Below are 23,943 nucleotides of genomic sequence, written 5' to 3' on the forward strand. Positions count from 1 at the left end.
TAATGGAGAAGCGAAGTGAATTCACACACACTGAGAGCAGGACTAGAGATCAGTACTAATGGACATGCAGTTGAGAATGAAAGGTCACTTTAAAAGCGTGTAGATGTGGTTGTAGATTTCCACTGACAGAAGAGAATTAGTGATTAGTGCAGTGGCGTGAGTCTCATCCACAGAATGAACAAACCCATTAATGGATTACAGCGTGTGCGCTTCATTTTTAGCGTGCGTGTGAATGCATTCTCACAAACCACTCGGTATTCGTGTGCACTGTGCGAAATGCATGTAAATGTAGCTTAGAATAAGTTCTGGCCATCGAAAAAAACAATTATATGTAATCTCAAAGCCGTATGTTGTTATTTATGGAGGCCCATTTCTGCCACAATAAAAAAATATATAGATATATCATATAAACACAAACTTAAAGATCTTCACGAAAACCTGTCAAAATTAAAGTTTGGTTTAACTTGAAGAAATTGTGACAGAAATATATTACTATTGTACCAGTAGAACACTACTGCTTTTAATAATAATTATTAAGGAATAATTATACTTTTTTGTTTTAATTTTATCAAAAATAATAATAATAATAATAAACAAAGAAAGGTTTTATTTAATTTTAATTTTATGAATTAAATTTAATTAAATTAATGTTTTCTACCTTCACCAGAAAAATTCTAATACACAACAGAATTTCTGAGGAAAGTAAAATAAATAAATCAAAACATTTAACAGTTATTGCTATTTCTTTTTATTCAATTAATCAGACATTGTGTTTACTTATTACATTTTGATAACAATTTTTTTAAAGGAATCCAGAAATGTTTAAATGGAAAATACAGAATGTAGTAAAAAAAAAAAAAAAAAGACATTTTTATATATATATATATATATATATATATATATATATATATATATATATATATATATATATATATATATATATATATATATATATATGATAAAAAAAATTTGCAGCGGTTTTGTGATTTAAATGAATTAAACAAAAATAAGGTTAATAATTACAATGTATAAATATTGAAATATTAAGTCTAACTTTCATAGTTATTTTTGCAGTGGAGCACAAAAATAAAAACTTCAACTCTACTTGAAAAAAGACTTGAGTGCTAATCATTTACATTCAACAGTGTGTGTTTTGAGAGAGGAAGAAATGCACAGCTCTAGAGATGTGCTAAAAGCCTCTCCTCCGTCTGCTAACATTTCACGAGGAGCACGAGTTCATTCTGAACCTCATCCCTGATTTACAGCGGCTCACAATGTCAATACAGTGTCTCACATCTTCATCCGTCTGTCTCTGCAAGAGCTGCTTTCTCTGACTTGTGACTAGTGCTCATTAAGTTTGTTTTAGGGATTTAAATGCTATGGGCCTCATTATTTTTTATTATTTATTCAAATCTGTTTTCAATTTAATAAGAGGCTGGATTTACTTCGCTGTCATTCAGGACTGAAACTAACAAACTGCAGCTGAGGAACATTTTCATTCAATTAAATAGTCATTTAAACACTATTAAAAATCGAATTTCTCGTCTCAATGTCATCTGCAAGCACACAAAAACACAGCAGATGAACACAGGGGTTTGGAGGGAAATGTGGACAAGTAAGCGATGACAGGACTTTCATTTGAAGCGTTAGCAGCACCCTGCAGAGGTCTTGCATCACTGGCCAAAAACTTTCTCCTCTTGCCTTCAATCCCTGGAAAAGCCTTTCATTTTTAAACATTTTCACTATTGCATGACTGAACATATGTTGGAAAGTCAAAATTATTCTCCATCTCGGTCAGAATCATTATATAAGGAGTTCTGAATGCCAAAGCTGTGTTTGTAGATTCGCTAACTCCTGCTCTGTAGTTTTAAAGTCTGACAAAGAGTCATCACTCTTCTCAGCGCAAAGATAAAAATGCGCTCTAAATAATATTGTGTCTAAAATGTAAGTCAATTAATTTGAACTTGTTTATTGAATTACTTTTGTATAAAATCACATTGCAATCGTGTTGAAACATTTTGTTCAGGCAATGTTACATACCTAAATCATATATACAAAGTCTGTGTTATTGTCAGTTCTGTCACATGTACAGCACATACTGTATATTATACATTTATGTATATACATGCATAATATGTCAAATGTTCATGGCCAGTATTTCTCTCATTCATTCATTTAAAAAGCACTTTACAACTGCACTGTCCAAAAATCATAATCTCTGTCCTTTCCTAGTTTACCTGAACCAGATTTAGGGCCATCCAGCTCTTAATCTCTTCCAGTCATGACAAAAGTGACTTAAAAGCACAATTTTCTCATGCTCTTAAAAGGGGATAAATTGTTTAGCAAATAAAAATCTGAAAAGAAAATCATAGTACATGCTATACTAATAATAAAAAAATCAAAAAATCAAACCCAGTGGCAGCGCATACAAACAGAACAAAATAGGCCTAGTAACAGAACCCTGAGGAACCCCGCAGGTTAACAGGTGCTGATGGTGAAAAGATTCATATGAAAAGAAAATCATAGAACATGCTATAATAATAATAAAAAATAAATAAATCAAACCCAGTGGCAGCACATACTAAGAGAACAAAATAGGCCCAGTTGAGATCAACTCGTGAGCGAACACTGGCGCTGTTAGCAGCCGCTGCTCTGAGGAACTTTGAACGATATTAACATTTTTAACTTTTAGATTACGTTTTTATTTCACTGTGTTTTATTCACCTGCCTGAAATACATACATTTTTTGGATGTTTGTGCACGATTTTGGATTCACCAAGATTCACTGAGATTTTGCTGTTACCTGACCTGAGACTGTTGCCGGCATTGCTGGATTCCTGCTCACCTGTCGATTTGGTTCGAGGCTGCCGGACTTTTCTTCTATCTTCCTTCATCTGGATTTCAATTGTGTGGATTGTCCTTTGCTCAATCTTTCATCCTGTGTATCCGCTCTATCAATACTCGGTAGCGGAATTGTTGCAGCTACGCATGCACTATGGCGAGCCTCCGTCTGCTTTAAGCCTACATCAGGATATTGCTTTTACACCACGCCGTAAATATGTTCATCGTGGATCTCGCCGGAGTTTTAAGGTTGTCTCTCCAAGTGGAATTCCTTCCATTTGGTCCACGAGCCCTCGTCCTCCAAGGAAACATGTTCGGACTATTGATCACAGTGTCTTAGTCAAGCCAACTAAGACGATCACTTCTATCGATGGTAAGAACGATCTTTCATTTGGATTATGGAATATTCGATCAATCTCTGAAAAAGGTCCTTTCGTGAATGATCTGCTTTTTGATCGTAAGTTCGACTTTCTATGTCTGACTGAGACTTGGCAAAAAAGTAATGACTTTTATCATTTGAACCATTCTGTTCCTCCTGGATATGCTTTTATCTGTAAACCACGCATTGTTGGCCGGGGCGGGGGGCTTGCAGTACTATATAAGGAAAAATGGAAAGTTACAGTTCTTCCTGAAACTGACTATACTTCCTTTGAATCTGTTGCTTTGCAAATCAATGGATTTGTACCAACTATCATAGCTATTGTTTACAGGCCTCCGAAGGCCAATTCTGTATTCCAACAGGAATTTTCAACATTTTTAACTTCTCTTTGTTCATTGTCTCCAAACGAGGTTTTGGTTGGTGATTTTAATATCCATGTGGATAATACAGAAAATTCATGTTCTAGAGAGTTTTTATCATGCCTAGATAGTTTTGGACTACAGCAATTTATCAATGTCCCAACTCATTCAAAAGGTCATACTCTAGATTTAGTCTGCTGTTCAGGTGTGATTCCTGGAAATTGCACTACTTCTGACTTATCACTGTCAGACCACTTGCTGGTATCTTTTAATGTTTCTTTATCTGTGTTCAAGCCTAATTTGAGTCGTACAATCACATTTCGTAATATTAAGAACATTGATCCCTCAATCCTTGGGGAATGTTTGTCCACACTTCCCCACAAAGACCTTTCAGGGAATCTTGAAGATTTAATCCAGCATTATAATGACAATCTTCAAATGATCCTCGACACTTGTGCTCCATTGAAAACCAGGAATGTTTTGTTTGTCAACTCTGCACCCTGGTTTACATCGGATCTTCGTCTGCTAAAAGTCATAGGGCGTCGATTAGAACGCTTGTACTCCAAGACTGGACTTGTAGTTCATAAAGATTTGTATGCTGATCACATGCAAGTTTATAAGACTGCTCTTTCCACAGCGAAATCAGATTATTATGCAGGTTTAATTGGATCTGGTGTAGGAAACCAAAAATCTTTATTCTCTGTGATTAACACTATTTTAAAGCCACCTGAGTGTTCTAACGGGGATATAAACTCTACAGAATTGTGTGAAGCATTTATGCTCTTTTTTAATAAGAAAATTGAACACATCCATCAGCAATTGGTTTCACCAAACCCTGATCGGAACAAAACTCATTCTAGCTTTGCGCCATCTCCCTTATTTTCATTTTCTGTTTTTAAAATTCCAACAGTTGAGGACATTTGTTCCATTGTACAAAAATCTAAATCTGTCACCTGTCAATTGGATCCATTACCGACTCACTTGGTTAAAGCTGGTTTATCATTTCTTTCCTCTTTAATCACTGATATTATGCATGCATCACTTCTTACTGGCACTGTCCCTACTGCACTTAAAACTGCTGTTATAACGCCTATTCTTAAGAAACCTGGGACAGACACAAAGAATTTTGCTAATTTTCGACCTATTTCAAATCTACCGTTTCTGTCAAAAATCCTGGAAAAAATTGTTGCTCATCAGCTCCGTGAACATCTCTCTTGCAATAATTTATATGAGCAGTTACAATCAGGGTTTCGTGCTTTTCACAGTGTTGAAACTGCACTTGTAAAGATTTCTAATGATCTATTACTAGCGGCTGATGCTGGTCTTCTATCAATACTTATACTTCTTGACCTTAGTGCAGCATTTGACACCATTTCACATCCCATACTTTTGAGCAGGCTGGAATCTATTGGAATTACTGGTATGGCTTTAAGCTGGTTTGGTTCTTATCTTACAGATCGCATTCAATTTGTACAACTTAAACAGTTTAAATCAAAACCCACTTATGTTGTCACTGGTGTTCCCCAGGGCTCTGTTTTAGGACCTCTTCTGTTTATTATTTATCTTTTACCTATTGGCAGCATTTTTAGGAAATATGATATCCACTTTCATTGTTATGCTGACGACACCCAACTTTACCTGTCTTCTAAACCTTCTTCTAAGTTTCCCTCTTCTGCTCTTGGTGAGTGCCTAAGTGAATTAAAAGATTGGTTTTCAAGTAATTTTCTACAATTGAACAGCAGTAAAACAGAAATTCTTCTTGTTGGTTCAAAAAATACAATAAGTAAGTCGAATATTTCTTCTCTGGAAATAAATAACTGTTCTGTTCCTCTATCGAATCAGGTCAAAAGTTTAGGTGTCATTTTTGACACAACTTTGTCTTTTGAATCTCACATAAATAGTGTTACCCGTTCTGCATTTTTCCATATTCGCAATATAAGTCGTCTGCGCCCTGTCCTTTCACTCAGGAGTACTGCTACGCTTGTGCATGCTCTTGTAACATCAAGAATCAACTATTGTAATGCTTTGTTTTATGGGCTTCCTTCCAAATTTCTTCATAAATTGCAGTTAGTACAGAATGCTGCAGCTCGAGTCATTACCAAAACTTCCACTTTTGAACACATTTCTCCTGTTTTACAGAAGCTGCATTGGCTCCCGGTTAAATCCCGTGTGAATTTTAAAATTTTACTTTTAACTTACAAAGCACTTAACAATTTGGCTCCTTCATATCTCCATGATCTTCTTCATATACACACTCCTTCCCGCACTCTAAGATCTGCTTCTGCACTTACACTTGTTCAGCCACGCACTCGGACAACTTCTCTGGGGTCACGAGCTTTTGGCTTTGCTGCTCCCCATTTATGGAACTCTCTTCCTGTAGAAGTTCGCAACAGTTCTAGTCAATCAAGTTTTTAAATCTCGTCTTAAAACATATCTGTTTAGGCAGGCTTTTATGTGATTTAAAGTTTGTTGTTGTACTGGTTTGATTGAGTAATGTCTTTTTTTTTTTTATTAATTGTGTAAGGTGTCCTTGAGTGCCATGAAAGGCGCCTTTAAATAAAATGTATTATTAATATTATTATTAACAGAACCCTGAGGAACCCCACAGGTTAACAGGTGCTGATGGTGAAAAGATTCACTAAACTTCTTTAGATCTAGGCTAAACCACTTCAAAACAGTTTTGTGGATCCCAAATAAATGTGAGAAACACTTTATAAGGGTCACATGGTCTATTGTATCAAATGCAGCAATCAAATCCAATAAATTCAGAGCTGTAGAGTTATCCGAATCTCATACAAAGATCATTCACAACTAGGCCTGGGCAATAAAACAGTATCAATATTTATCGAGGTACACCTTCTCCGATAACAAAAAAAAAAATGTTCGATATAGCACACACAAACACGAACACATGCTGAAATGATCCTGCCTGTGATGAGGAGATTGTGAATAAAGAATGAATTTCAGTCTTATCTGAAATAAACATTTGAATGTTGGGTGTGCATCAGTGAGCATCACCAGTGACACACAAGATTCGGTGATAATGATGTTAGTGACGTTTAAACATTTTAATGTTTTGTTAGTCTTGCCCAAGAGACGAGCTGTTGCTGCATTGTTCATTCAAAATATTAGAGAAATATAGATGCTCAATGCGGAGAAGATGTATATAAAGTCATACAAAGTTAAAACAGTTTAAACGTTTAGAAAACACGTCACAACTTTGTGGAGGTTTATTCCTTTTCACTGCATCTCATATGTTTTTAAATGCAATCTGTGTCAATGGTGCTTCGGCTCTTTCGATTAAGCAATGCATAAATACATGATGCTGTTTTGTTCATAATTTTTTATGCAATTTATGAAATTATATTAGATTTTTATGAGTTTGACGCAATTAACTTTTTTATAGAGTTACTTCCTTGCATTGACAATTTATATGCGCTGCATCATTTTGCTTATTTCGCCCTTCTGTAGCTTCGGAAGACAAGACAAAAGTTTCCTTAAATCTGCATATAAAAAATTAGACATTAGATATTTGTTTAATTTTTATTTAGTAAAATCTAATTTAAATATAAGAAAAAAATTATATTGCTTTTTGTTTTAAAAAAGGTTATAAAAATGTAAATAATTATCGATACTAAAGCATATGAAACATCATATTGTTGATAATATTTCTTTAGCTACATTGTTCTGCTCACATCTCGTTATGATATATTATCACCAGACCTTGGATTGAATCTTATTAACTGTTTTTTCTTTCTCTTTCAATTAGCACAGGTTTTGTTTTGGAACCGATTGATCGTAGGTCTTATGCACCTCAGTTTTTCAGTGAATTTTCCACTCAAATGTGAAAGGTGAAATCTGAGGTGCATGAGCTCAGATCAATGAGGCCTACAATCAATCAGCTACAAAAAGAAATACAAAACCTGTGCTAATTGACAGAAAACAAGTTGTCAGAAACATTGAAGCCAATATTTGGTGATAACGACATAACGAGAGATTTACAAGCACAGCATAGCACAAATACATAAAATAGTGACAGTAAATCACCGTGGTGCAGTCTTTCCCTCCAAACAGTCTCTGTTTTGTCCGCTATCTTTCCCGATAGCTTCTTCTCCCTGCAGGATTCTGGCTTTGCTGTGTCTCAGCTAAAACGCTGCCAAAAGCATCCGTTTCCTTTAAGTTGTGTCATTATTTGCACGTAAAGGTAAATAATGAAGGTTTTTCTCTGTGGAAGTGCTGCGCTGTTCTCAGTTTGTTTATGTGCCGTGAATGAAACTCTTAATTATTAATGTTCCTGAAAAATTTAAGTTCTGGCAACATCGGCTCCATTTCCCAAGCACCTTGTTAGTTTGGATAATGTTATTAGGTCTTGGCACAACTCTGCATTACATTAAAACTTATGCACACATACTTCAGGCCGAAGTGATTTATACTTAGTTTCTTATGCTTGTAGAACCATCAAACCAAGGCTGAAAGATTAAATATTAGAACTAGAGTCAATCATTTGACCATGACAACTTTTCTATAAATTTATATTGATCTATTAATGTTAATATTTAATAGACAGATGCTTGGAGTGGGTGTAAGACTCCTGCACATGTAACTTCACACCTTAATTAAGATCTTCAAATGCTGGTTTCTAACGAGGTGGTTTGTTTACCTCACACTAATGGTGTATCTGTTTATCTCTGCGGAGCTGTAAATGGCTTTTGAATAATACAATAAATGCAGAAGCTCATGAATGATGGCAGACAAGGTCATAAGAAGTTTTTCTTAATAGTGTTCAATTAACTAAGTCTTAAAGGCATCGCTCACCTAAACATGACAATTCTCTCATCATTTATTTTCCTTCATGTTGTTCTGAAACCTGCACAAGTTTCCTTCCACCTTGATTTTAGTTTGCATTTCAAAAATGCTGTTTTAAATACAATGAAAGCGGAGGCTTGTTTTTCCTGCCAAGGTTTAAAAACAAGGTTTAATAAACTCTGAGTTGATGAGTTGTATGACTTCAAAAGATCTTAAATATATTTCCCCCCAAAATGTAGAGGTTTTGAACAACACGACTGTAAGTAAATCATCACAGAAATAAAACAGGTTTAGGTGAAACAGACCTTTAAATGAAGTGCAGCGTTTCTAATATACTCTCTATTGGAAAACTGTCAACACAACCATGCTCAGCCAAAACCAATTAAATGTAAAATAGTGAAACTTTGGGGTCACAAAGCACAATTTCATAAACATTAAAAAATGGTAAATGAAGCACGTTCTATTGGAAAACGGTCCATACAGCCTTGTTCACCCAAAAGCAGTTAAATGTTAAAATAAAGTGAAACTGGAGAACATTTCATGCAGATGAAAACTGCAGCAGATACTGAGTGTATAACATACTTTACATGTATGGCAAATATTGTAATATGAAATACCAACTTAAAATGCATTTTGAAAAGACTAAACAATCTAATTCTATAATGTTCAGACTCTTGAAATACCAGTTTTTAATGACAACAAAGCAGCATGAATCTGGCGATGGGAATATGCGTCATGTCAAAGCCTCCAGCTGGCTGTCAGAGCGCTGATGCTGCCCAGCATGCGGTGAATCATTTATATGAGATAAACAATTATTTGGCCAATCACAATCTAGTCAAGATGAGTAGTTGTGCAAGCCCGGATAACACAAGTAACATTAATCACCAGACAGTTAATGGAACGGTTTTCCAACCATAAAAAAAAACATTTCTGATACTATCAAACACAAACTGGAAAACGTGCCTGTGGTGACAGTTCTGTAAATTGCGATAAAGGTATACCTTTACGTTGGGTTCTGATGTCAACCAGATTTAAATTTTCATCCAAAATGCAACGTCTGACCAACGTTGGAGATTGACGTCAGTCTGACGTTGGGTTCTGACGTCAACCAGATTTTCATTTTCATCCAAAATGCAACATCTGACCAACGTTGGAGATTGACGTCAGTCTGACGTTGGGTTCTGACGTCAACCAGATTTTCATTTTCATCCAAAATGCAACGTCTGACCAACGTTGGAGATTGACGTTGGGTTCTGACGTCAACCAGATTTTCATTTTCATCCAAAATGCAACGTCTGACCAACGTTGGAGATTGACGTTGGGTTCTGACGTCAACCAGATTTTTATTTTCATCCAAAATGCAACGTCTGACCAACGTTGGAGATTGACGTTGGGTTCTGACGTCAACCAGATTTTCATTTTCATCCAAAATGCAACGTCTGACCAACGTTGGAGATTGACGTTGGGTTCTGACGTCAACCAGATTTTCATTTTCATCCAAAATGCAACGTCTGACCAACGTTGGAGATTGACGTTGGGTTCTGACGTCAACCAGATTTTTATTTTCATCCAAAATGCAACGTCTGACCAACGTTGGAGATTGACGTTGGGTTCTGACGTCAACCAGATTTTCATTTTCATCCAAAATGCAACGTCTGACCAACGTTGGAGACTGACATCAGTCTGACGTTGGGTTCTGTTTTCAACCCAATTTTCATTTTTAACCAAATTAGTCAGTATGACATTATATTGATGTCCGGTGCATGCTGTGTATGTTCTGGCAAAAATGTTATTAAATCACGCAGTTTTGAAAATAAAATGTAAGGTTATCAGGTTCATCAGGTTTGAAAATAATGCACCTGAACCAGGTACTAAAGCTAATCAATTAAAAAACATCAGTTAAAAAATAAGTAGCTCTGCCATTTTATCTCAACTTCTAAATGTCTTTGAGTTCTTTTATCATGACTTGTGTTTCACAGGACTGCACCGGGTGCACAATCGAGCAAGTTTACTACATCAGAAAAGCCTAGCCCATGGAGCTAGTTATGTGAAGCAAACATCAAAATGTATGCGTTTACAAAGCATGCACTACAATTCATAGCATAGTATTGTAAAAGGAATTGTTGATTAATAATCTGCTTCTGTAAACATTTCTGCAAATAGGGCATTTTATACATGCATTGAATTATATTTACATATGCAAACAATGCAGTGTATGCTTCTACAAGCCTTTGAGCTCTTTTATCATGACCAGTATTTCACCAGAATTGTACCCGGTACTTTGCATCTCAAGTGCAATACTGTACCGGGTGAGCTACCGAGCAAGTTTACTACACCAGAAAAGCCATAGATTCGGAGCTGCTTATGTGATGCAAATGTCAAAATGTGTTAATTAACGATTTATGCACTGTGTTAAAAGTGATTTGAGGTCATAGTATTGTGCAAGGAATTGTGCAAAAAAATTAATCTACTTCTATAATCACTATTGGTGTGAAATAGTATAAAAGTTATTTAAAAGTGGTGTTTTACTGCCTCTACTGTTCATTTCATGCATGCATTGAATTATATGTACAGGTTTCTAGACTCTTGCAAAAATGTACAGTAGCTAGCATTAAGGATTCCTAATAAACTTTTGTTGTTGACACAACATTAAACATTATTACTGACAGAATCCACAGCCACGATTATTATTCAGAACTGCATCTCCTGTTATGAATATGCATGACTTAAATTGATCCATTTGCCAGGCACACTAAGTACACATCGGGGTGAGACTGCAATGTGTCTAAAATTCAGATGCATCAAAAGAGCCTGGACGGGATTCAAGAATCGGGATCTGAGTCTCTCGTGACTCGTCCATACATGACAAGCATCTTCTCACCAGGGACAGAGTCGACAGCGTTGTGCCCTCGATGGTGAAACGAAGCACCTGCTGACACTAGAGCTAATCAAAGCTGACACATCTGCCAAATCAATCTATCTATGAGGCTCTGTTATAACAATAGAGTTAACAAGGTGTAAGCACAACATATAAGACGTTACATTAACAAGCAGACAGTTCAAGGAATAGTATTTAAATTAAGAAACAGTGATTTATGGTAATACATCTGGAACTACGGGAATGAGAATGATTGGGTGGTGTTGAATACGTTTTGTTTATAAATTTGTTTATTAATTCATTGTGGTGGTGGTGTTATAATATATTTTTTCTACATTTTGCCCCAACGTATATAACACCAACAATAAATTATTTCTAAGAATAGGATTATACATATTTATATTTATATAGTATAATTATATTTTGAGTCCGAAAGCAAATTTAAATAATTAAATATTATTTTTATAAATCATTTATTATTATGCAACCAGTTAATAAAATGAATAAATGAATGAAATGAGTGATTTTTCCATCATTTATATTTTTTCGCCATTTTTTCGCCATTTTTTTAATATATCATAATATGAATTACAATAAGGAAGCAATTAATTAATTGTTAATTAATTCATAATTTTTTGTGTACGTTAGCAAAAAGCAAAAGTAAAAGAATTAAATAATATTTACATTAACAATGCAAAAGGGAACAAATAAATTAAAAAGTATGAAATGACAAATATTAAAGTTAAAAAACATACCAACAAACGTTGGTATGCTGGAACCAAAATTAGTTTATTAAATAAATATTGTTGTATACACCAAGATCAACTGTAAAATTAATTTATATAAATAATAAACAAACATAAATGATCAGAAACCCATGTATGCAATAAAAATATTAAGTATACAACTATATACACATAAACATATATTTACACACACACACACACACACTGTATATATATATATATATATATATATATATATATATATATATATATATATATATAGCTGTATACTATTAGATGTGCAGTAATTATTTATTCTCTCATTTCCTTCTCCAAACGTCTACAGGAAGGCACAAAACCACCAATAATTAAATGTTCATTTAACCTTTACTGTAACTAAATGACTGGTATACAGAAAGACGCACTAGAAATGAGACACATTTAACACATATATTTCATGAAAGCACTAAGTAGACTGAATTCACCACGGTAAAATGGCTGTAAAACATGACCTCTCATATCAAAAAACAGCAACCTATTCAGATCCATCATTTGCGAGTATATTTAACAGCTAATGACGTGTAGGTATGTGACTGCGTGTGTGTATTTCTGCAGCATTAGCATGTGTGTGTGTGTGTGTGTGTGTGTGTGAGAGAGAGAGTTTGCTAGGATCAGAGCGGGTTAATCGAATTCTGGTCTGTGCTGTATGATAATGAGCAGAACAGCAGCAACATACACTCATCAGTCCTGGCAGGTGTCACCCGCAATGAATCAAGCCATGAGTCTGTGTGTGTGTGTGTGTGTGTGGGAGAGAGAGAGAGACGGAGAGACGTACCTGAGTCGACTCTGAGCTCACGTGTTACTCAAATGTCACCAGACACCAGACAATTAAACCAAATACACAAATCCCCCGACAGACGTGTGTCATAATAAAGCTTCGTATCACTGCAATGACAAGCCATTCCCAGCGTATGAAACACTGTCCGGCACAATGTAACGCAATTAACTGAATAATATACTGCTGCATCTTAATAGGTAAATATCTGCTTTTGCTAATTACTTGCCATTTATTCCCTGCTTATGTAAATCAGTGGGAAATGTTTACAGAGTTTCTGCAGGTATTGAGTCGTTAATCTAAATACAGCTGTGTAATTTCTGTGTCACTGACAGCAACAAACAAATGTTTAAAATAAACACATTTAAATTTGCATTTTGGCTCAGGTTCCTGCTTTAATGCGTGTTTGTGGAGGGTTTTTTCCACCTGAGATGAAAAGCATTTAAATCATGAAAATATCTCTGTTTAAAAAGCCTATGTACAAGTAAAAGTAAAATGTAAAAATATACATATTAAATATTTAAATATAAAAACTTATTATTTGTATGAGCAGTGCATGTTAATTACTTATTAATTTATGATAATTCATATAAATATGCGATTTAATATTTTTATTTTCATTCCAAAAAGTAAAAAAAAAAAAAAAAAAATTTAATTAATTAACTAATTAATGCTCCTTTAGCCCCGTTGTACCTTGCTATTATATAAATATGTCTCGATGTCTTAAAAGAAATTAAGATGTAAACATTAGCATTGTAATTTTACAGTAAAATAAAACTGTTTTTTTTTTTTTCATTTTACACCACAATATTAGTATTATATATTCCGTGTTTAATAATAATTTTAACTTTGATCACAACATCTAATCATAGCTGTTAATAGCATTCATGCATCAACTTTAGATGATAATGCCACTAATAATCTATAACTAAATATTAGCTGCTTTGCAATGATTTGCATCGAAATAAACTTGAACTGGACTGAATGAAAATGTAATTAATAATAAATTATCTGTCAATCACAGATGCACTTCCTCAAATATAAAAGTCGCTCTGCTCACTCTAGATGATTAATTGTTTTCAAATATAGCTATTCTAGTGAAAATTCCTATCTTTTCATATTGCAATATATAAATAAATACACAACTGCAATATGCAATGTCAGTTTTGTCTAAAATCATGCATCTATATTAGAAATACTAACACCTTTATATTTATAAAGCTGTGCAATAATACACTTCGAAACAATATAAACAATCAAGCAACTGTGAGCTTTCAACACACAGCGCTCTGTCAAACTTTCTCTGCTGTTTGGACTGTTTTTCAAGGCATTCAGCTTCTGTTTGTTTTGCAGTCGTGGAGCACTTTTCATTTCGTTTGGCTTCTGACAAGGATGAATGAGGAGTTATATCACTGACGGATTGCTTTCGGCCTGAACAGATGCAGACACACAGACGTTGTGTTTCTAACGCATGTCTGTCGAACACACACCGCACGTCTTTGACTGAGATCTGGACTCCTTCCAACACAGAGTTTATGGCCAAGGCTCATGATCTTCATGCAACCTGACCGAGCTGGAGCCGTTTTGCAAAGAAGGACAAGGAAAAACTGCAGGGATGTGGACTTGCAAAGCCGATAGAGACTCAAGGCTGTACACGCTGCCAAAGTCGATTGTAAAGATATTTGACTTGATAACAAGGTGAACTGCATTTGGGGTTGAATTCATACTGGCACAGGTCAAGCAGCGAAGCATTTTCTTGGCAATAACAGAGAGATAATGCATGTCAGGACAGGCGAAGCATGGACTGATAAAATAAAAACTTTAAAGGAATAGTGCACCGAAAAATGAACACTCACCCTCAGGCCAGTTTGTTTCTTCATTCAGAATTATTGATTATGGACTCATATTTGAGTTAAAAACATCATAATGATGGATTTGTTTCATCTTTTGTCTTCTCCAGATGTTCACTGATGGACTGGAGTGCTGTGGATTATTGTGATGTTTTTATCAGACTCTCATTCTGACGGCACCCATTCACTGGAGAGCATCTGATGCAATGCCTAAAGAAACAAACTCATCCTAATCTTGGATGGCCCTAGAGAGACCGTAATGTCAAGCAAATTTTCATTTTGGGGTGATCTATTCCTTGAAATGCAATATGCTGCAAACTGAGGATTGTAGGGTCTCCAAATGCATAAATATAAAATAAACATATTTGCTTTTTTAATAATCAATATACGAATAATCTTTTCCAGCTGCACTTTTTTGCACATTTGGCTCATTTCTGGGGACAATTCGTTCTCAAACTCTTAAGTAAACAAATAAACCAGAAAATGCAATGCAAATGTAAAAATTGCAAATGCCATTAAAAAAAAAATAATACTCCCACCTGAAATCCATTTATGAATAAATTCAACATTAAAAAGGCATTTTCTGTCAAGCTTTCAACACAATTTGCTGATAAACAGGAGTGAACAGAATTGCCTGTTCTTTGACCCATATACATACACTTTAAATACACATTCATATGTGTGTGTGTGTGTGTGTGTGTGTGTGTCCATCCAACATTATAAAAGTATGTGCATGAATGACTATGAATACTAATGACATCACAAAGGTTTGTCTAGTATCATTCATAGTAAACTTCGCTCTGCATGCATGCACAAACACACATCTCCAGCACACATGGGTCCTAATTGGTTTATCATTCAAGTATTTTGGCGCAGGATTTGAGCTCTCCATGAAATTGAGAATTCACATAACTGAAGGCCATCATTACTCATGACCACGTCTGCAGGTTCAAAGAACAGACAAATATTTCCAGGGATTTTAAAAGAGACTTCAAAAGGCCGGTCGGTCAGCATTGAAAGAAAAAAAACACTAGCTTTAAAGGTGAACAATGTGAGCTATTAGTTTAAAGTTAAGCCCTGTCAAATGGGATTCAGTGCAGAAAGTTCCTGCTTAATAAAACTGTAAGTCCAGCAAATTTCATGAGGATAAACCTGAAATAGTTTTGCGGCACACAATCCAACAGAGCATTTCAGGAACACACAAACATCACCCGAAAGCAGCTTGACCTCACTGTCACCTGTAATGTCCTTTAGGCCAAACACGCACAACAAGACAGAAGCTGCTCGCCCTGAGCACATTCAGAGATTCACAGCAACAACACAGTCCTGGAGAAATGCTTCGTGCAGTTACATTCACACGCAAAACTGTAAACAAGAGTGACAGCTGCAAACTTACAGGAAGTTACTGTGGTCTGGACATTCAAATGAATGGCTAGGAGGTCTTAGAAATAATAATAAAATTCAAATTAATTAATAAATATTATTATTTATAATTTATACAGTATATAGCCTAACCTTAAAATAAAAAAAATATATTAATATTTTATATTTAAATCATATGTGACCCTGGACCACAAAACCAGTCATGAGTGTCAATTTTGTAAACTTGCAAAAACTTTTGCAAAAAAAGTGCCACAAAAAAATATTGAGAAAATCATCTTTAAAGTTGTTCAAATGAAGTACATTTAAAAAAAAAAATAATAATAATAATAAGTTTTGATATATTTACAATAGGAAACTTTAAAAATATATATATCTTCATGGAACATGATCTTTACTTAATAGCTTAATGATTTTTGGCATAAAAAGAAAAATCAACTATTATGTAAATATATATGTAAACAGCTATTTATGACTGCTTTTGTGCTCTATAGGGTCACATATATAAACTGAACAAACATATATAGGTATATATTAAATAAAATAAACATTCATATTTAATAAGTTGCATAACAGCAATTGTTTTGTTTTTAATGTAAAGTTACCGTTAAAAATTTATCAATAAAATGATGTTGGTGCACGTGTTTCCCGCGCTCGAACTTCAGGTTTGTTTACATTTAATGTACACTGTTAGAATCATTGCTAGTTTTTATAAACCACAGATCGTTATAGATCAGCGATAGAATTATATTAATTTAATATAATTTAATCAAATCAAAACAAGACTGAGGCGTTTTAAAATGTAATAAAACTGCACACACCTGCTGATCGCGTGAGCTGAGATAAATGAGTCAGGAAACGATAGACGTACTTCAGAATTAATAATAGAAAAAATGTATGGGAAATATTGATAGATATGTCCATTTAGCATCTAATTATCATTCATGATAATGATTTTCAGCAAATTATGCGAAGTGTTCGCATTCAGAGTTCAAGTATGCGGTTTTATTATGATTCATTTTATTCGTTTGCGCATTAAGATGTGTTTTGAACTGAGTAGAAGCATAAAAATGCTAAATATTTTGTACATTTAGCATTCTGCATTAAACTCTAGGCTATTTGTGGCTTATTAAGAGGTGAAAATATATTTTCTATTATTTTCCGATATGTTTAGTTCTTTTTTTACGTGAGACATTGCAAATGTTTGTTTTATTTTAGTGCATTTTGGATCTCTATGCTTTTACATTGCACTTATATTATTGTAATAGTGAATACTGGCTCAGGGAATTGGCAGTTTCTAAGATTTAGCTCCAGTGCACTAAAAGCTTTTCTCACTAAAATTCCCACCATGCATTCTCACTATGTTTGCTTGGCAAAAAGGTTTTTCTCAGTCTTTCATGCTGCTAGAAATAGAGGATGCAAGCATATTTCATGATTGCACTGTATTTTTTAAACAGATGCATAACAAACTTGTATTTATATTGATAAATACATGGTGTTTTAATGTGAAGCCATATAATTGTGTAACAGGAAACTGAGTCATCAGTGTCTCAATGTTTAGTGGATCAGTGGCTTTGATAGAAAGACTTATATGATGTGTTCATCAAATATTAATTAATCAGTCACTCAGAACTAATGGCATGCTTCTCATACAGAGATGAATTGTAAAAGATTTTCCTCTCTTAATTTGGACTATAAAACAGCTACGAGTGAACATCTTCTCTCAATGTTATGAACAAATGTTATTTCAGAAACGTCAATAAATGTTAATTAAATGGTAGGTATCTGTTCTTTAGGAAGGTTTTTTTTTTTTTTTAAATAGCACACAATATGATGAACACATTGTTGATGGAATGTTCTTTTAAAAAATTATTATTTGAACTTTTGTTTTAACATTTTTTAAATGTAACTACTAAACATTCAGTGAGCATTCAAAAGTAACGTTCCCATAATGATATAAATGATGAAATAGAATGCATTTAAAATGTTTAGAAACAGGACATTTTGGACGTTCAGAGAACATTCAGAAATAACTTAATTGGAATGTTCTTAAATTAATTTGTGTAGAATATTTATTTAGAATATATTTCTGTCAGCTGGGAACAGAATTAGGCTTGTGGCATTTTATATATAAATTTGGGCATCGCGAATCATTTGAATAAGTTCGGGAGTTCGTAGCGGGATCGCGAATCATTTGAGTCATTTGACTCCAGTTTGGGAATTGGAGCGGGATCGCGAATCATTTGAGTCAGTTCGGGAGTTCGTTGCGGGATCGCGAATCATTTGAGTCGGTTCGGGAGTTCGTAGCGGGATCGCGAATCATTTGATAGCGAATCATTTGAGTCAGTTTGGGGATTGCAAATAATTTGAAGCAGTTCAGGAGTTCGTAGCGGGAACGCGAATCATTTGAGTCAACTGACTCCAGTTTGGGAGTTGGAGCGGGATCGCGAATCATTTGAGTCAATTTGAGAATCGCGAATCATTTGAAGCAGTTCGGGAGTTCGTAGCGGGATCGCGAATCATTTGAGTCGGTTCGGGAGTGCGTTGCGGGATCGCGAATCATTTGAGTCGTCTGACTCCAGTTTGGGAGTTGGAGCGGGATCGCGAATCATTTGAGTCGGTTCGGGAGTTCGTAGCGGGATCGCGAATCATTTGAAGCAGTTCGGTAGTTCATATATATATATATATATATATATATATATATATATATATATATATATATATAGATATATATATATATATATATATATATATATATATATATATATATATATATATATATATATATATATATTTTTTTTTTTTTTTAAGTTTTGTACTTTTATTTTAAAAAGACTTATCTAAAAAGTGTTTAATTTATTTCTTTTTTTATTACGCAGACAAACTATTTCGATAAGATCACGGTATATTTAACCTTATTTCTTGTCTCTTAAATAAAATAAAATTTAAATGAAAAATGTATTCTTAATTCTTTGTTTGCAGTAATGGGGGGGACTTTCTCATTCTAGAGTGATTTTGATTGGATGAAAATCTCGGTTGTGTGGGATGAATCATGATAGGTTGATCCGTTATGCTTTTTCTAAAATTGTATTTGGTCAATTAATATATAAACTGCTTCTGATTTAATAGGCATGGACTAAATAGACACCATATTATTTTGACACCTGATTTCACAAGTTTTCATCTTGATTTCAAATTCGATGTTTGGTGGAATAATATTACTTCCAAATCCGCACAAACTATCGAAACATTTTATCTGTCAATTTCAGAACAAAGCATTTATTAACTCACAAATATGTTCTCTAAAATTCTCCAACATGGTTTTCAACCAGAGCGAAACAAGGAGACCGTCTTTTCTCTGGTGCTGGTAGAATCAATCAACCTATCGATCTGGTGCCATATTTAGGAGAAAACAAAAACAGAATTCCTGATTTTACCTGCTGGTAGACGAGCACATTAAAGCACACACCTGCCCAACATGTGGCTGTACAATGGTTTCGGTGCTTCAGTTTTGTTGATCTAATTGCTTTTGTGAGATAAAAGCCTTGGAGATGGCCAAGCTAATGAAGCTATTGATTGATCTGTCTTGTCACAATCTCAACTGTTCAGTGTCTGTCTCTTCTATGTCCTTTCCATCTGTGGTTTCTCACTAAACGAATTCAGGGCAGTTTCACAGATACTGAAGTCGGTTGAAAGAGTTGAACAGATCTGATTCTGATATGAAATGAGAGCACAAATGCCAACAAAGTGACAGTGGGTTTTCCACGTTGGCAGCATGTCAATTAAAGAATCATTGCAGAAGGTAATTGCTGTTGGTCTTTCCAAGTATAGACCGTCTGGGTTTGTATGATAACTGCATTTCCCATCACTACTGGTAAATAATGAAGATTTTTAATGACCTTCTGAAAAAAGTCTCTTCTGCTGACCAAATGCTGCATATATTTGATTACAAATTTCAGTGAAAAATGTGAAATATTGTTACAGTGTCACACATGATATTCAGAAATCATTCTAATGATTCAAGAAACATTTCTGATAATTATCAATGTTGAACACAGTTGTGCTGCTTTCAGCATTGATATAATCAGATTTTTTTCTAGAGCAGCAAATCAGCTTATTATAATTATTTCTGAAGAATCATGTGACACTGGAGCAATGATGCTGAAAATACAGCTTTGCGTAACAGGAATAAATTACAATTAAGTGAAGTGACATTCAGCCAAGTATGGTGACCCATACTCAGAATTTGTGCTCTGCATTTAACCCATCCGAAATGCACACACACAGAGCAGTGAACACAAACACACTGTGAGCACACACCCGGAGCAGTGGGCAGCCATTTATGCTGCGGCGCCCGGGGAGCAGTTTGGGGTTCAATGCCTTGCTCAAGGGCACCTAAGTCGTGGTATTGAAGGTGGAGAGAGAGCTGTTCATGCACTCCCCCCACCCACAATTCCGTCCGGCCCGAGACTAGAACCCACAACCCTTCGATTGGGAGTCCAACCCTCTAACCATTAGGCCACGACTTCCCGTGAAATTAAACTTCCCAATTAAATTAAATTACAATAGAAAACCATGTATGTGACTTTTTATTTTAATAAATCAGAAAGATTTACCTTGTTTAAAATATACAAAAACAATAAAAAACTAAACAAATTAAAAACATTTTATTTAAAGTAGTGAGGAAAATACATTTGCTTTTTGCAAACAAAAATTAAGAATTGCAAAACAAATGAAACAGCGCGAAAGCAATGATTTTGCAATAAATATTTTCCATGGTCATATCTATTAATTTATTTGCAACGCTGCTTTTATTTTGCTTGTCAGTCTAGTTTGAGCTTGCGATACCGTTTTTCCTTTGCGCTTCACTTTTCTGCACATCACTCTTTGTGGCACTGTTTTGACGTGGGGGCGGAGCCAAGGGACGGGGGCGTGTACAACATGCCTCCATGGAAGTGACGTCATCGGCCCGAGACGCAGCTCACTGATCCAGGTCCTGTCATGATGAGCAGAGAGTTTAAAGTGGATCGTTTATTTTTATTCAGTAGCATTAAAACATTCATGTTTTCGTTTTTTTTTTTTACTTTATTAACAAATGTATGTGTATTAGCAGCGTTTGCTCAAGTTAAAGAAGTTGTTAACATGAAAATATGTTTATTTCTCTCGATGTGCACACTTTTATAGCATTATGTGTCTTGGGAATCATTTGAGTCAATTTGGGGATCGCGAATCATTTGAATCAGTTCGAGAGTTCGTAGCGGGATCGCGAATCATTTGAGTCAGTTTGGGGATCGCAAATCATTTGAAGCAGTTCGGGAGTTCGTAGCGGGTTCGCGAATCATTTGAGTCATTTCGGTAGTTCAAAGCGGGTTCGCGAATCATTTGAATCAGTTCGGTAGTTCAAAGTGGGTTCGCGAATCATTTGAGTCATTTTGGGAGTTCGTAGCGGGATCGCGAATCATTTGAATCAGTTCGGTAGTTCAAAGCGTGTTCGCGAATCATTTGAGTCATTTCGGGAGTTCATATCGGTTTCACGAATCATTTGAGTCAATTTGGAGTTCGCAAATCATAGCTGTATATGGATAGGCATTTTTAAATAATTTAGTAGCTAGTTATAATAACGTTTTCCATGCTTGTTTAGGTGTGAAATGTGAACTCGTATTTTTTGTTTTAATGATGTGCCTTTTAACAGTAGCTATCATGTATATTCAAAAACTAAACAGATCGTGCCTAAAAAGTGCACGCATCTAGGCTAATGTAAAGTTACATGATGAAGTCATACTAGTGCTCGTGTGCATTTTGAGTGCGTTCTTTCACTGCATTATTCAGTGTATTCAAATGCATTTATGAATGCACGTGAATGATCACAAAATTCAAGAGATGAACCCTTTGTGCCAAAAGGGTTCTTTCTTGTCATTATAGAACCTTTTTAACATAAAAGGTTATTTGGAGTTGAGGCAAAGAACCCTATGGTTCTATACAGAACCCCAATGATCCCTTTCTTCTAACAGTTTGTTGTCATTTAACACTGCAAGACGTTGTAGATCTTCAGACTTTCAGATGCTTTTTTCATGCTCTATTTTCACATTTGAATTACATTTGCTATAATCTTATGCTTATTTAAAGTAATTTTAAAACACTTTAACAGCAAATCTCAAAATTCATATCAATTTTTTCATAATGTTGTGAAGCCTGAATTCACTTTTTATCATTTAAAATGTTTTTTAGTGTTTTATGCATCAGTATAAAAGTGCATAATTTTTACAAATATATTACAAGTAAGAACACTATTGCTGTGCTTGATTTAGCATAAAACGTACAATTTAGAGCAAGCATGCCTTACCGAAAGATATTGGAAATTCACTAAAATAGAAGTCTGGTCCAATTCGGTAGGTGCCAGATTCAGATTCGTCTCGTTCTGGCACAAATAAAGCACAAACTGAGAGAACTAGTGAAACACCTGCTGCCTGATTCGTCCTTATAAAGTTCTTGAGGGGTTTTAAGGCCGTGTGAAAATCTGCTCATGATTTGCTATTGAACGCTCTGGTGTTGTGAGTCTCAAAGAACAGAATTCAATTACGCTTGTGTGTTCTCAGGGTCACGTCTTCATTCCTCCGCATATCTAAGACTTCCAATGTAATTTGGCAATGAAAGAGGATGAATGTAAAAGTTTAAAGAAACTGTCGTGTGGCCCTGAGAGTTGAAAAGTTCTGCTGTTGCCAAGTTTCCTTGGCACTAAAACCTGTTAATTAAAGCACAGCGTGGACTCGCATATATATATTAAAAAAAATGCATTTCAGAAGTGCATTGGTTGTTGTTTTGAAATCTCGGAGTTGCTATTTATGGTTTTGTTTGGAGATTTAAAACATGCATTTTTCATTAAACTATAGGTTCTTCAGGTCAGTGTTTTGGTTTCAGTTTTATTTTATTGTTTTAAACTCCAGAAAGTAGATATATATATTTTTCGATAAAACAATTGTCAGCCTGATATTGCAAGTAAATTTCACAAGTACTTACAAAGAAACCGCAAATAATACCTTGAATAAAACATGAATTTCTGAGGGAAACATTTTTTATAATAATAATTATATTTCCTGGAATATGGTCCAATAACCTTTGTTTTATTCAAAACGTATTTATTGAAAAATCTAATTCTACACTAAACAAAAAAGAAAGAAAAATGGTGTAGAAACAATTTTTTACTCAGAAACAGAAAAAGTAAAATTCACAAAAAATTACAAGGAAACTGCAAGTGACACATTGAATAAAAAAGTGAAAATTAAAGTATTTTCTTGTAAAAGCATACACCAATCATCTTTATTTTATTGAAAATTTTATTTATTTATTTACATATTTATTTATTTATTTATTTCAGTGCCACATATCTATGGTATTTTAACAAAAAAGATAATCGTTGTGGGTTCTGGGCATTTTTAAAGCTTTAAAAGAAGATGTATTTCTACACTATAAAAATATCGTAAAAACTATTTTAATTTACAAGCTGGTAGTAAATTTGACAAATAATTACAAAGAAATGGCAAGTAACACACTGAATAAAACAAAGACTGAAATAGTATTTTTATTTTATTTTTATTTGTATTTTTTTTATGCAGTATGGTTATTTGGAGATTTAAAAAAAAAATATTTAAGTTTAAGATCAAGGTTTTTTTTTTTTTTTCAAACATATTTCTACACCGAAAAAAAGTCACATAGTAATTATAAATGCCACAAATAATTACAAAGAAACATCAAATAAAACACTGAATAAAACATGGATGTTTGCATGGAAGGCTAAAATAGTATTTCATTACAAAATACCAAGACAGCATGCACCAAATCTATTTATGGGTTCTACTAAAACCTTCCTGGAGTATAGTTAATCGTCATGAA

The sequence above is a fragment of the Carassius auratus genome, chromosome 15 (assembly GCF_003368295.1).
Source record: "Carassius auratus strain Wakin chromosome 15, ASM336829v1, whole genome shotgun sequence".
Lineage (NCBI taxonomy): Eukaryota > Metazoa > Chordata > Actinopteri > Cypriniformes > Cyprinidae > Carassius > Carassius auratus.